Source organism: Dipodomys merriami, unplaced genomic scaffold, assembly GCF_024711535.1.
Source record: "Dipodomys merriami isolate MVZ:Mamm:240054 unplaced genomic scaffold, mDipMer1.0.p SCAF_380, whole genome shotgun sequence".
NCBI classification, from domain to species: Eukaryota; Metazoa; Chordata; class Mammalia; order Rodentia; family Heteromyidae; genus Dipodomys; species Dipodomys merriami.
Window position 1 is genome coordinate 529,428 of NW_027205382.1, and position 13,535 is coordinate 542,962.

The 13,535-nt window shown below is 42.4% G+C and overlaps 1 pseudogene; it reads right to left on the minus strand.

Moving 5' to 3' along the window:
- Positions 1-3,099: 3,099 nt before the first annotated feature.
- Positions 3,100-3,733, minus strand: LOC138805034 (protein jagunal homolog 1-like; annotated as a pseudogene).
- Positions 3,734-13,535: the final 9,802 nt, after the last annotated feature.

The following is a 13,535-nucleotide window of genomic DNA, read 5'->3' on the forward strand; positions in this document are numbered from 1 at the left end:
GGGCTTTGATTTTTGAGATGACGAATGGACAGCCATCTGCTGTCAGAAACTGGCTTCCTATCCCTCCTCCTGCTAGAGCCCCTGAAGACAAGAGTTCAGTGCTTCTTGTCTATGGCCCAAACCAGACATTATTGGGGTCTTACCTGTATCTTTCTAGCCTCTGGGAACCAGCCTAGGTTGCAAGTCTGGACTAGGGGCAAGATACCAGAGCTCTGAGACTGGTCCCTAGTAGCCACCTTTCTGTACCTGTTCAGCCTCAATGTAGTAGGGATCAGGGAGCAAGCTAGCAGTCTTGCTCCTATTACTGCATGGAGGGCCCAGCCATGACTTGGTGACAGCCATTAATGGCTGTTTTCTAGTCTCCATGTCTGATCTCTAGCCTGCCCAGAGCATAGTGTGTTTCCCATTCTCTTTGGCTCCTTGCTTTTCTACAGCACTTATCACTTGTCAGCCTAGAAAAGGACCTAAGGAGGGTCCATATGTGGGAGCAGTTAAACTGCAACTGAGTTGCAACTCAAGGAAGAAACCTAGGGAAGTTACTGGCAGAATCCTTTGTCTATCCCCTTCATCCTTCCATCCACCAGACACTCTAAAATCTAGAAACTTCTTACCTTCTTCCATGCCCTTTTTGAGTTTGGTCTCATCTCACAGTTGAGATACAAGATGAGAGGCCTAAAATAACATCTCTGTTTCAAGATCTCCTCACCTTACCTCTCAGCACCTTACCTCTCACCTACCCCAGCCTCTGGGGTCTGAGGCTTCAAGATCATTTTGAAAACTGCCCAGGCCTTCTTTTCATTCCCGTGGGGCCAGTGAAGGGCTTTGACAGGGTCCAAAAGACCATCATGAGGCTGATTTGTCCCAGAGCTCTGGGACACAGATGGATGGGCCCATTTCTCCCTTACTCTCTCCTTCCCTCCCTAGCCCCCCCCCCCCCAGTATCTTCTCTAGTCCTTCTTTTGTCCTTTACCTTTTCACCTTCACAATGCCCTCTCCCTGGCCTTCCCATCCTCTCCTTGCTTTCTATTTTTGCCAGGCTCCATATCCTCCTCAGTCCAGGGCAGATCAATGCTATTGGTACTTCTTCACTTCGGGACCCAGTTCCATATTTGTCTTTGTCTGACACCTCCTTCAGTTCCTCTCTGGGCCCCAGGGCCTGAGAGTGCTAACTGGGTAAGGGCCACCTGCCTCCTACCTGGCCTCTTCCCTGCCATAGGGCTGCTCAGGGAAGCATGAAGAGGGAAGAAATCTATCCACTTTTTCTAATCCAGAGCTAATTGGCCCATTTATCATCCCAAAGGTGAAAGTGTCCTGTACCAGTTTCTTCTCAGGACTTAGTCAATCCCTTCCACCTCCTCCCCTCCTCCCGGTGCCATTCATACTAACATGTGCATTACTTGGGCACTTAAGGCTTATGACCTCTGATTGAGGGCCACTCATTTCTTTTTTGGGTCAGAACTTCTCCCACATGACAGGGGAAGTGTGAGGTTTATAACCCTAAATGTTCTGGGGTCCTTCAGTAAATGAATAAGGTTATTCTTTTCATTGTTGGTTTTATTTTCCTTTTTTAGATTTTTGGGAAGGGATTTGAAGAGGGACAAAATGAGATGAAGGTGAAAATCTTCCTAAGCCTGAAAATCTCTGTCCCGAGTTGTCCCATGGTTACTCAAGGGAAGGGGAGAGGGTAGACAGTTTTGTCTACAGCTCCAGAGACACAAAGAACAAAGGGGTGACCTTCACTTTTCTTCAAGCTAGCCCTTGTCGGGGACGGTGAGCAGCTTCTACTGGGACATTGTTTAGATTCTGTGTTTGTATTTATAATTTAACAGATATGTAATAGATAAAGCAGTCTCATTTGGGGACTGAACTTAGAAACTGGCCTTTCCACTAGGAAAGCGGGGGTGTTATTCACTGGTGCCAAGAAGTCCTAGCTCAGAGCTTTCCCCTAGGCAGGAAGGTTCTTTCTTGTGCTCAAGAGGCTGGCTGGTTTTCAGATTGTAGATCCTTGATTTGGGCTATGGTCAGTCTCACCATGCCATCCTAAGAAAGGCCATTTCACCTCACTGCCTCCAGAGGGCTGAGCTAGGCCCAGTGCCAAGGGAAAGGCTGTCCTTACAGAACTGGAGTCTCCTTCCAACCAGGGCTGACATTACTGCTTTGCCTAGTTGAACCCAGTGTAGGAGGTATCTGGTTTCTCCAGCTGCTGTAGGAGGCCAATAGACATGGTACTTGCCCTTTGCCCTTTGCTCTGACCCTGCCCACCTAGGATCTTTCCTAGACATGAGCCCACCAACATCATGGTCATGGGTCTCCTACTTCTGGGATTGCAGATCAGGGTGGGGGGGAGAATATTGCATGTTGTTTTCTGGTGCTTCATTATACACTTGAATAAACTGGCTTCAAGCATTTGCCATGAAGGAGCCAAAAGAGAGAGAGAGAGAGAGAGAGAGAGAGAGAGAGAGAGAGAGAGAGAGAGAGAGAGAGAGAGAGAGAGAGAGAGAGAGAGAGAGAGAGAGAGAGAGAGAGAGAAACAAAGAAACAAAGAAAGAACTCTGGAGATGGATTCCTTCAACTACAACTTTACAACTATTTCCAAAGCCACTGCTCATCAATGTTCATTTTTTTTTTCTTTTTCAGTCTTAGGAACTTTATTGAGGGTCTCTTAAATTGAAATGCTTTGCAGTAGAGCACAGCCTGCAGGGGTGTAGTCTCTGAGGTGTTTCTTGCCTATAGACTGAAGCAGACTTAATTTGTTCCTTATTTCCTGCTCTCTGGGTGGTAAAGAGGTGAGGAATAGAAATGGGAATAATGACCAAAGGAGGCAAGGATAAGGCTCGGTCTTAAAGGAAAATACCTACCGGCCTTAACTTCACCCAGCTACTGCATGGCTGTTGGTCACCCAGCTGCTGAATCAGAAATAATTTAAATATACTCTTGCCACATCAGCAACAGAACTCTAGGCCAAAATGTGTCCCTGTCTGCATTAAGTACCAACATTACAGCTGCCCAAATCACCAGAAGAGACAGGAACAGTTGCTCTACCTCACTCGGCCCAGGGGGAACCCAGGCTCCACCCGAGAGCAGACCATCGGGCAGGCTTCAATTGCGCTTCTTCTCTTGTGTGCTGGTGAACCAAGAGTCTAGAAGTTTCTTGCTGCCAGGCATGCACTTGGACCGCCAGTACCAACACCAGGTACATGATGAGACAGCAGAAAACCCAAAGAGGAAGCGGTAGGCCTTGCCATGGCGGTAGAGTTGCTGTGCAGCGGGGAACATCTCCATGCTGCCATAAATGAGGGGAGCGATGGAGAAGAGCCCCATGCTGATCATGGAGAGCACCAGGTAGCTGATAGTGTTACAAGGGAAAGAGAGCAGGCCCAAGAGGGAGGGCGTAATGATCAGCAAATAGGGGTTCTCCCACTGATAAGGCATGGCCACCTGATCATATGACAAGAGCCTCAGGTGTCCCACGCTCATCTTGGCAACCAGCAGCAGCCATAGGGCCAGATGCATGTAGATCAGCTTCTTGATTTCATACTTGAGAGTCACACTTCAATTAACAACCAGAAAACCAGAAGTGGCCCTGTGGCTCAAGTGGCAGAGCGCTCACCTTAAACTGAAGAGCTGAGGGACAGCACCCAGGCCTCATCTGGTAGTGCATGGCCACGCGCTCCTGATGCTGGAAGTCGCTGCTGTCAGTACCAGCCGCTTGCGGCCCTGCCCTAGATGCCATGGATCCAAGCCCCTGAGCCCCCTGTGCTGGCCCACGCCCACCAGCACACCGCTCCTCAATGTTCATTTTCTTTGCTGAAGTAAAGTAGGGCAAATGTATGAGTAAGACAGCACCTTCCTGGCTCTTCATGCTGCAACTGCTTCAATGTTTAGTAAGGCAACAGACTCAGAAAGAGCAAAGAGCACAGGGTTAGAACCGAGGCTTGAATCAAGATCTTACAAGTAAAGCTTAATTTTAGTTATGATCAGACTTACAGAAAAGTTACAAAAATACTGCAGAGTTCAAGCATCCCTTCATCCAGCGTTCTCCAGTTTAAGAATCAATACAGAAAATTAGCACTGATAGGATAGTCTTCAACTAGAAACCTTACTTGAGTTTTATAATTTTTCAGTGTCTTTTTTCTATTGTTCAATATCTTAATCCAATACAGAATCTCCCAGTGAGTTTAGATATTGCAAGCCCTCAATATTTTCCAGTCTAGAGAGTTCTTAACACTGATTTTATGGTCTTGATACTCAAAAATTCTTTTTGAGGTACTGAAGCTAGAACCCAGGGCTTTGCACATATTAAGCAAGAATTCCTTTACCTCTGAGTTACAATCCCATGTTTATTCAATACAGATTTTGTTTGATTTTGATGTTGGGGAGGACCCCCGGGATTTCAAGAATGCTAGGCAAGTGCCCTATTACTGGCCAGAGTAAGCAATTCTTTTTTTTTTTTTCTTTTTGGGTCCGGTCGTGGGGCCTGAACTCTGGGTCTGGGCGCTGTCCCTCAGCTCTTCAGCTCAAGGCTAGCGCTCTACCACTTGAGCTACAGAGCCACTTCTGGCTTTTTTCTTTTTGCTTATGTGGTGCTGAGGAATCGAACCCAGGGCCTCGAGCATGCAAGGCAAGCACTCTACCACTGAGCCACCTTTCCAGCCCCCAGGGTAAGCAATTCTTATTGGCATTTAGTTTTTTTTTTTAATAAATTGATATTATACCTATATGCACTAGTCTCATGTGAGTTTTGTTAAAAAAATCAGTTCCTCAGAGTCTCTTCAGGAGACAAAACAGACAAAAATCCCTTATGGAACTCTGAGTGGCACTAACTAGTGCCACTTCCTGTAGTCCCAGCCCAAGTGGATGGCCTTATTCTTACTGGCTGTACTGTCCCTGGCCCTGTCAGTGCAGGGGTTGCAGTGAGCTCAGACTGCCCTTTGTGCTCTGGGGTCCTTTCAGAGCTGTAGGACTTTCACTGGTAGGAAATCCATGAAGAGGACCTGAGGCCTTATAATACAACCCTACTGGGTGTGTTCTTAAGTCAAGGAGAGGATCTCTGGGATGTGGTAGAATGTCTTGCTAAAAATTATGGGTGTGGATTGTGTATATTTGTGTCTCTTTTCTTCTCAGTTTATACTATAAATTCTTTGACAGGTGAGTCTGGGTCTTTATGATTAAAAAAAAACAACAGTGTCCCGGTGGAATATGGTGGTATATATCTATAATCCCAACATTCAGATGGGCAAAGTAGGAGGATGGTAAATTCTAGGCCAGCTGGGGCTGCATAATGATACAATCTCTCAAAAAATTGAGAAAAGGCAGTCTTCAAGCCCTTCACAAGGAGGAAAGGGTACTCAGGCCTATCTCTTTGTGGGCATAGGTCATAGAAGAATGGGTAAGGATGCTGAGCAGCGCCCCATCACTCTGCAGATGGAAATAGGAGAACCTGGCTCTGTATATCTTCTACAAACAGAATGTAGATCATTCCATTTATGATGACATTTGAGGTGAAGATGTGAGCAGAAATTGAGAAGAAAAGGCAGATAGTCCATAAATTCAATGCATATTTCATTATCAGTAAACCTTTGATTTTTTTTTCCAAAAAGGCATTCAGCTTTGCTACTCCTTGGTGATCTTGATTACACTAACTGGGGCTAAAGATTGGTGGAAAATTCCCCTAAGGGGTGAACAGATCTTAGTGTTCCTCTTCTCATCCTATTTCCCAGGGCCTATGCATGGACCAGCTCATCACATGGCCCAACCAACTGGAAGGAAATGTCTGTTTGAGGCACAATACATTGTCCCAAGAGGACACTCAAACTTTAAAGCAGCACAATCAACTTAAGAGCAATCTGTACAGCTTGAAGTAAGAAAAGCTCTTATTCAGTGCCCACAATGTTAGGGAACTAAAGGATGGATTCAAAAGGCAAGAAGAACAAAGGCAGACAGAGACATCAACTTCAACAGACCAACTTTAATGAAAGTTGAAGAGGAATACCAGGGTGACCTGAGGAGCGTCAGAAGACATGAGGTGTCCTGGGGAACAGGGGTGAAGGGACTTAAGTAGGGTCACATTAAGTAGGGATCATGTTGAAGGAGGTTGAAGGGTTCAACAAGTTTCTGGACATGATTTGCAAGTCTGTGGTTTGGGCCTAAAGTAATTTGCACAGGCCTGGTTCTGTGAGCCTGTTGTACAAACCTACTGAGCAGGTCCTGGTTCAGCCTGCTTTCAGGAACTCAGGTATTTGTCACCCTGAGTTCACATTTTTACATCACATGTTCTGTCACACAACACTTGGGCTGACAGGTTTACCTGACCAATGCCAATTTGTTTGTTGATAAATGACAGCACCGGTTATGTGCCCAACTAATCAGCAAGCTGCTTGAGGCTCAGTCAGGCCTTGCACCTATACGCATGCCCTTCTGATCTGAGGACACTTAGATATCCCTGTGGAGGGTTCCAGTATATAACATCTGGCTGATGGCCAGTGGATATGCAGGAAAGGTCTATCAGGAAGGCAGGAAGTTTCTTCTCTTCTAACACTGCCTATACCAGCTTCCTGGAGGGGATACTAGCAAGTTTGTGAGCCAGCTGCAGGCCTCTTACATGGAACACTTTGTCAGACTTTCAGAAGATTTTCAGTCACATGAGCAATAGTGTTCCCATGCAGGGGCCAGTTCTCTGGTCCACATGGAACACAAGACCACCCCAGATGCAGCTTCCTGGTGGTCAACACCAGGAGCTGAAGTTACTATGACTGTTTTCTTCTGTGCCTGTCAACCACAATCTGCATTCACATGTGCAAGGACAGCATGGAGGCAATGACAAACTTCTAGTCTCAGGCTGGAGGAAGAGAGAGGACTTGCCATCACGGAACTGCCTGTCCTCCACAGCCAATGAGAAAGATAATTAATTATCAGTGTTACAATCAGAATCTAATCCTTGGCAAAAGAGGCCTTTCTAAGCATCACACCAAAAAAAAAAAAGAGCAGAAACCTTGAAGGAAAGTATTGAGAGGATGGACCTCATCAATCATAAACCTTTTCTAGATTAAGGATGACCATGAACAGAATGAAGAGAGGAGAGGAACCACTGGAAGACTGACAAGTAAGTAGCTTCTTCGTTGTCTCAGTCTGGTTTCTATTGTTAATAGCACATGTCTACAAATGGGCCAATTATACAGAAAAAGAGGTTTCTTTGGACTCTCAATCTAGTCCAGGGTTGAGAGCCACATCTGGTCATGGCTTTCTGCCACTGCTAGGGTCCTAAGAGCGCTCAGGAATCACATACTAAGAACAGACACACCCATACATAATGAAATTTTTTCAATACACTTGGATTTAAATAAATTATCATACTCATTGTTTTGTTTGGCTCATTGGTCTCCTGTCTTTTTTTTCCTCTTGTCACTTTTTCCTTTTTGTTTTCTGTTGGTCATGGGGTTTGAACTCTTGGCCTGGTCACTGTCCCTCAACTCTTCAGGTCAAGGCTAGTGCTCTACCACTTGAGCCACAGCACCACTTCCAGTTTTCTAGTGGTTTTTATTGGAGATAAGAGTCTCACGGACTTTCCTGCCTGGGCTGGCTTGGAACTGCGATCCTCAGATCTCAGCCTCCTGAGTAGCTAGGATTACAGGCGTGAGCCACCAGCGCCTGGCTTGTCACTTCTTGTCTTAGGATCATCTGTCTTTGATTCTGTCCCTGATTCCCCACCCGCACTTCCAGAGCTGCAGGTTGAACCCAGAGTCTCATTCATGCTAGGTCAATGCTCTACCACATTTCCAGACTCACTTTGATACTTTTGAAAAAGAGCTGGTAAGATATTTTACTAAATGTTCTGCAGCTGAGCTTGTTTGATGGTTTCTCATGATTACATTGAGGTTGTGGATATTTGGAAAGAATACCACAGTGGTGCTACACCTGCCTCAGTGCATTATATCAAGAAGTTGTATGCTTTATTGTTATTCATATTACTGGTGACTGTGATACTTGTTTATGATAATATATGTCAATTATCTTTACTGTAAACTGTTTTTCTTCATGGATAGTATGTTGGAGAAGATACACTGAGATGATGCTCATGTCCTGTTTTTCTTCAAACTTTCACCCACACATTTTAGTCTCTCTCAGCAGATTTTGTTTCTATTTTGATTGTGATGGCTACCCAATAGTGGTTTCAAATTTTCCTCATCCCTCCTAAATTTCCTAACTATGATTTTGCCTCTTCTTTCCTTCCTTCATTCAATTTTTTATATTTATATTGGTATAAATGGATATTTTACTTTCCTGGATTAAAATCCAATATCACCATTATATATTTTGTTGTTTCAGATTATTGTCAACATTGACCATTTAGAACTTTGAGATTGGTTCTTGTGTTCTCTTGACATTATCTATCAATGTGAAATTCTTTTTGTTCTTTGCAGGGACTCATTTTATGACTGCACAAGATATTCCGGCTTAATTAACTTTTCCCTGTTCTATACCTGGAATTAACTTGTATCTTCTACATTATGTTATATACTCAACTATTTTGATTTGGACCCTTTACAAATTTCCTCAGAAATATACCATACATGTAGGAATTTGTGGTATGGCTATCCTCTGTGCTTTTCCGCTCACTCTAGTTGTACTCCTGGGATGACTGTGATATGAGGTAGCAGAAAGATAAGAGGATGTGGAAGGCAGGTTGAGTATTGTGGGTAACGGTATAATATAGACAGAAAGCCAGTGCCATTGACTCATGCCTATAATCCTAGTGACTCAGGAGGCTGAGGTCTGAGGAGCAAGGTTCAAAGCCTGCCTGGGTGAGAAAGTCTGTAAGACTTTTAATGGCCAATTAACCACTAAAAAAGCTGAAAGTAGAGGTGTGGCTCAAGTTTCAGAGTGCCAGCCTTGAGCAGAAAAGCTAAGGGACAGGACCTGATTTCAACCCAATCCCAGCACAAGAGATAGACAGACAGACAGACAGACAGACAGACAGACAGGAAATAATGGCATGGGGATATATGGGAAAATATTGGTGGGTAGGAAGATGTAGCTAGGAAGAGTACTGCATGGGAGTCAACTATGTACATCTAAATTCTTTTTGTTTTGCTATTGTACATGTAAAAATATAAATAAAAGTTTAAAAAGCAGGTCAGAATTTTGAAAGTTTTGCTCATAATAAAGGTGATTTTTTGTTAACTTCAGCTGTTCTTTCCAGCTGCCCCAGCAGCTATTTGTGCTCATATCAGAGGACCTGCTGAGAATGTATTATTCTCTTTATGTAAAGGACAGAAAAAGGTAAACATACATATTTAAAATAAAAAAGTTAAGTGTATAAGGGGACTCAAAAGGAAGACTGGAAATGAAAACTTTTAAATGCTAGATTTCTCATTTTTTTGCATTAATAAGATTTCAAAACCAACTCAGAAAACTATTTCACATGTGTGAATATTCCTGGATATTCCCATTTGCATTTTTGATTAGTGAATGAATTGGAGAACACTTAATAAAACTTTTTTAAAATGGGCTTTAAGTATTAGCTGTGTATGAATTGTGTTGCCAAAATTGGTACAATTGAAAAATGATAAATTTAATAAGAATTTATCTTCAAAATAAATACACAAATTTTACAATAAAACCATTAGAATTGCCTGTTGTCCTTAATTAGTTATAAAATTATCTCTAACCAGGCACTAGTGGCTCATGCCTGTAATCCTAGCCTCTCAAGAGGCAGAGATCTGAAAATTTCAATCCAGAGACAGCCCGGGCAGAAAAGTCCTTCTTAAGACTCTCCCAAAAAGCCAAATTAGAGGTATAGCTCAAATGGTAGAGCACTAACCTTGAGCAGAAAAAGTCAAGCAAGAGCATAAGGACAGGCACAAAAATATCTCTAATAAGAACAAATTTTTAAAACCTAGAAAAAGTGTAAAACACAAATACTCTATGTATGTTTCATAGATTATTTATTTATTGTGCTTCTCCTGAGGCTTAAACTCAAGGACTGGGTGCTGGCTCTGAGCTGCTTTTTCCTGGAGGTTAACGTTTTAACCACTTGAGCCACAGCTCTATTGGAGATGGTTTTAAACTGTAATCCACGGATCTCAGCCTCCCGACTAATTAGAATCACAGGCTCCCATCTAATAGGTTACATAAGACTCAAAATTATTACATAGTCAAAGTAACTGAATGGCTTTTAGGCATGAAAAAAGGCAAATTCAATAACTAATTAAGAATGGTGATTTTGAGAGATAGAGCTACAAAATTATCAGACAACATTCTGCAAATATTCTTGTTACGAGGTTTTAAAGTTCTTTAATCACATTTGTGACGCTGCTTATGAAAGTTGAATTCAACGCATTTTCTCCATTTTTTCCAAAATTAAAATTTTCCCTCAGTAAAAAAAAAGGGTAATGATTGTACAGTTTCCTGAACAACTTATCGGAATTTATTTTGTAAGATTACTTTTCTGAATAGTCATTTCTATTATTATTTGTGATTTTTTTCTACAGATACGATTACATTCTACGTACTTGTGTGCATGCATGTGTGTATGTGTACAGGAGATGGAATAAGAAGAGTAAGAGAGGAATGGAGGGTGGGGAGAAGGGAAGAGATAGGACAAACTAGTTTTTTACTTTTACAGGAAATTAATACATGTCGGCACAGATCTAGACTAAGACTGAGTCATGGGCAGGAAAAACAAGTTGACTTTCCAGAGTAAACAGAAAACAAGGTGAGATTTCTTCTCCCAAGTAGAGGGAAAGAATGGGAAGGTTACAGTTAAAGATATGAGCAAAGTTGCCTTATTAAAGTGGTTTTGGTGATGTAGTGCAGTGGTATAGTGCTTGCCTAGTGAGCACAGGGTCCTCTTTTTGATCCTCAGCACAGGGGGAAAATATGTCAATTTCTCCTAGTGATATTAATCCCAACATTCATTGTACTTTCTAACTATAGAAATGTCTTTCTCCCCTCGAATCCCCATAGTCACTACACCATTTGGTTCAATTAGTACTAGCTCCACATCCTGTGTATTTTAGCTTCTCCTTTCTCTTCTCACAGGTGCTCTCCTGGTTCAGACCCTCACCAAGATTTGTCTAGGCTATTGTCTTTGCTTTCTTCTCTCTCCCTTCCTCTCCCTCTCCCTCCCTCTCCCTCCCCCCCCCCCATGTGCTGTTACCAGAGCTTAAAATTATGGCCAGGACCCTATCCCTCAGAGATTTTTTTGCTCATGGCTAGTACTCTCCCACTTGAGACACATCTTTACTTTTAGCTTTTTTTTTTTTTTGCTGGTTGCTTGGAGATAAGAGTCTTATGGATTTGTCTGTCCAGGTTGGCATTGAACAACAATCCTCAGATCTCAGTCTCTTTAGCTAGGATTAGAGATGTGAACCACCAGCTATTCCTTGTTTTGGGTAATTCCTTGCTATGAATTACCTCTTAAAACCAACCTCAAATCAGGTGCCAGTAGCTCACACCTATAATCCTAGCTACTGAGAAGGTTGAGATCTGAGGATTGCGGTTCAAAGACAGTCTGGGAAGGAAAGTCCGTGAGAGACTTATCTCCAATTAACCACCAGAAAACTGGAAGTGGAACTGTGGCTCAAGTGGTAGAGCTCAGGAATAGTGCCCAGGCCCAGAGTTTGAGCCCCATGATCAACCAAAAAAGAAACAAAACAAAACAAAACAAAAAACCTCAAGAATTTTCTCCTCCATAAGAAATCATTTGTTTCTTGGTGTTACCATGGAAACTTGTGTTTGCCAGTCTATACTTTTCTCACTGAAGTATTCTCATTTGTGGCTTATATCCTTTCTTTCCCTCTGATTGAGGCTTTATGATTGGGGTCTATCCTTACTTTTGTCTTCAATGCCAACTAATGTGAGCATACAAATTCTCAACAACTACTTAGTTAAAAAAAATGCGTGAATATGTGAATGAATGAGGCAAAGGAATCTATTTATTCAGTTCACCAATGCAATATTAACTAGTTTAAACAGTAAACTACTTCTTATTAACCCTATGAAATGTTTCTCTTTTGGGTGGACAATTTATTATATGGAAGATCATCTTTTTTTTTCTTTTCATTTGGTGGTGATGGTGCTGAGGATTAAACTCATGCTTGCTAGGTAGATACTCTATCACTTGAGCCATGCCACCAGCCCTGTCATCTCCTTTAAGATGACATCTTAACAAGCTACAGTTTATCTCCTACAGATATAATTTTTTTTTTTTTAACTTTTGGAGTGCATTTAAAATAATTATGCACCATAACTCCATCTAGTGAAGCAAATTGGTAGTACAGAAATTAAGACAACAACCTCCCATCTAAGAAAAGCCCAGGACTGGATGGATTTACAGCAGAATTCTACAAGGCCTTCAAAGCAGAACTCATATCAATACTCCTCCAACTCTTCAATGAAATTGAAAGAGAAAGTTCACTACCGAACTCATTCTGTGAAACCATCATAACCCTCATCCCCAAACCAGGCAGGGACTCATCAAAGAAAGAGAACTATAGACCCATTTCTTTGATGAACATTGATGCAAAACTTCTCAACAAAATTTTGGCTAATCGACTCAACAATTCATCCAAAAAACCATACACCACGATCAAACAGGATTTATTTCAGGGATGCAAAGCTGGGTCAATATATGCAAATCAACTAATATAATTCATCACTTCAACAAGAGCAAGGATAAGAACCACATGGTTATCTCAGTAGATGGAGAAAAAGCATTTGACAAGTTCCAACACCCCTTTATGATTAAAGTTCTGGAAAAACTAGGAATCCAGGGAACATTCCTCAATACAATAAAGGCTGTATATGACAAACCTACAGCCAGCAATATACTTAATGGTGAAAAACAAAAGCAGTTTCCTCTAAACTCAGGAATGAGACAAGGATGCCCACTCTCTCCACTTCTCTTAACTTTAGTATTAGAATGCCTAGCTACAGCAATAAGACAAGATGCAAACATAAAGGGAATCCAAATAGGGAAAGATGAAGTAAAACTCTCCCTCTTTGCAGGTGACATGATCTTGTATTTAAAGAGTCCCATGGACTTCATTCCCAAATTACTCAAGCTGATTGGAAACTTTGGCAAAGTAGCAGGGTATAAAAATAACCCTGGAGAGCCAGGCGCCGGTGGCTCACGCCTGTAATCCTAGCTACTCAGGAGGCTGAAATCTGAGGATCTCGGTTCAAAGCCAGGCAGGGGAAGAAAGTCTGTGGAACTATTATATCCAATAACCCACCAGAAAACCGGAAATGGTGCTGTGGTTCAGGTGGTAGAGCGCTCTCCTTGAGCTGAAAAGCTGAGGGACAGTTCTCAGGCCCAGAGTTCAAGCCCCACAACCGACCAAACAAACAAACAAACAAAAAAAAAACCCTCAAAAACCAAAGTCTTTTCTGTATGCCAACAATGAGAAGAGCACTGTTGAAATCAGGAAAGCAACTCCATTCGTAATAGCCCCACAAAAAATAAAATACCACCAGACACTGGTGGCTCATGCCTGTATCCTAGCTACTCAGGAGGCTGAAATCTGAGGATCAAG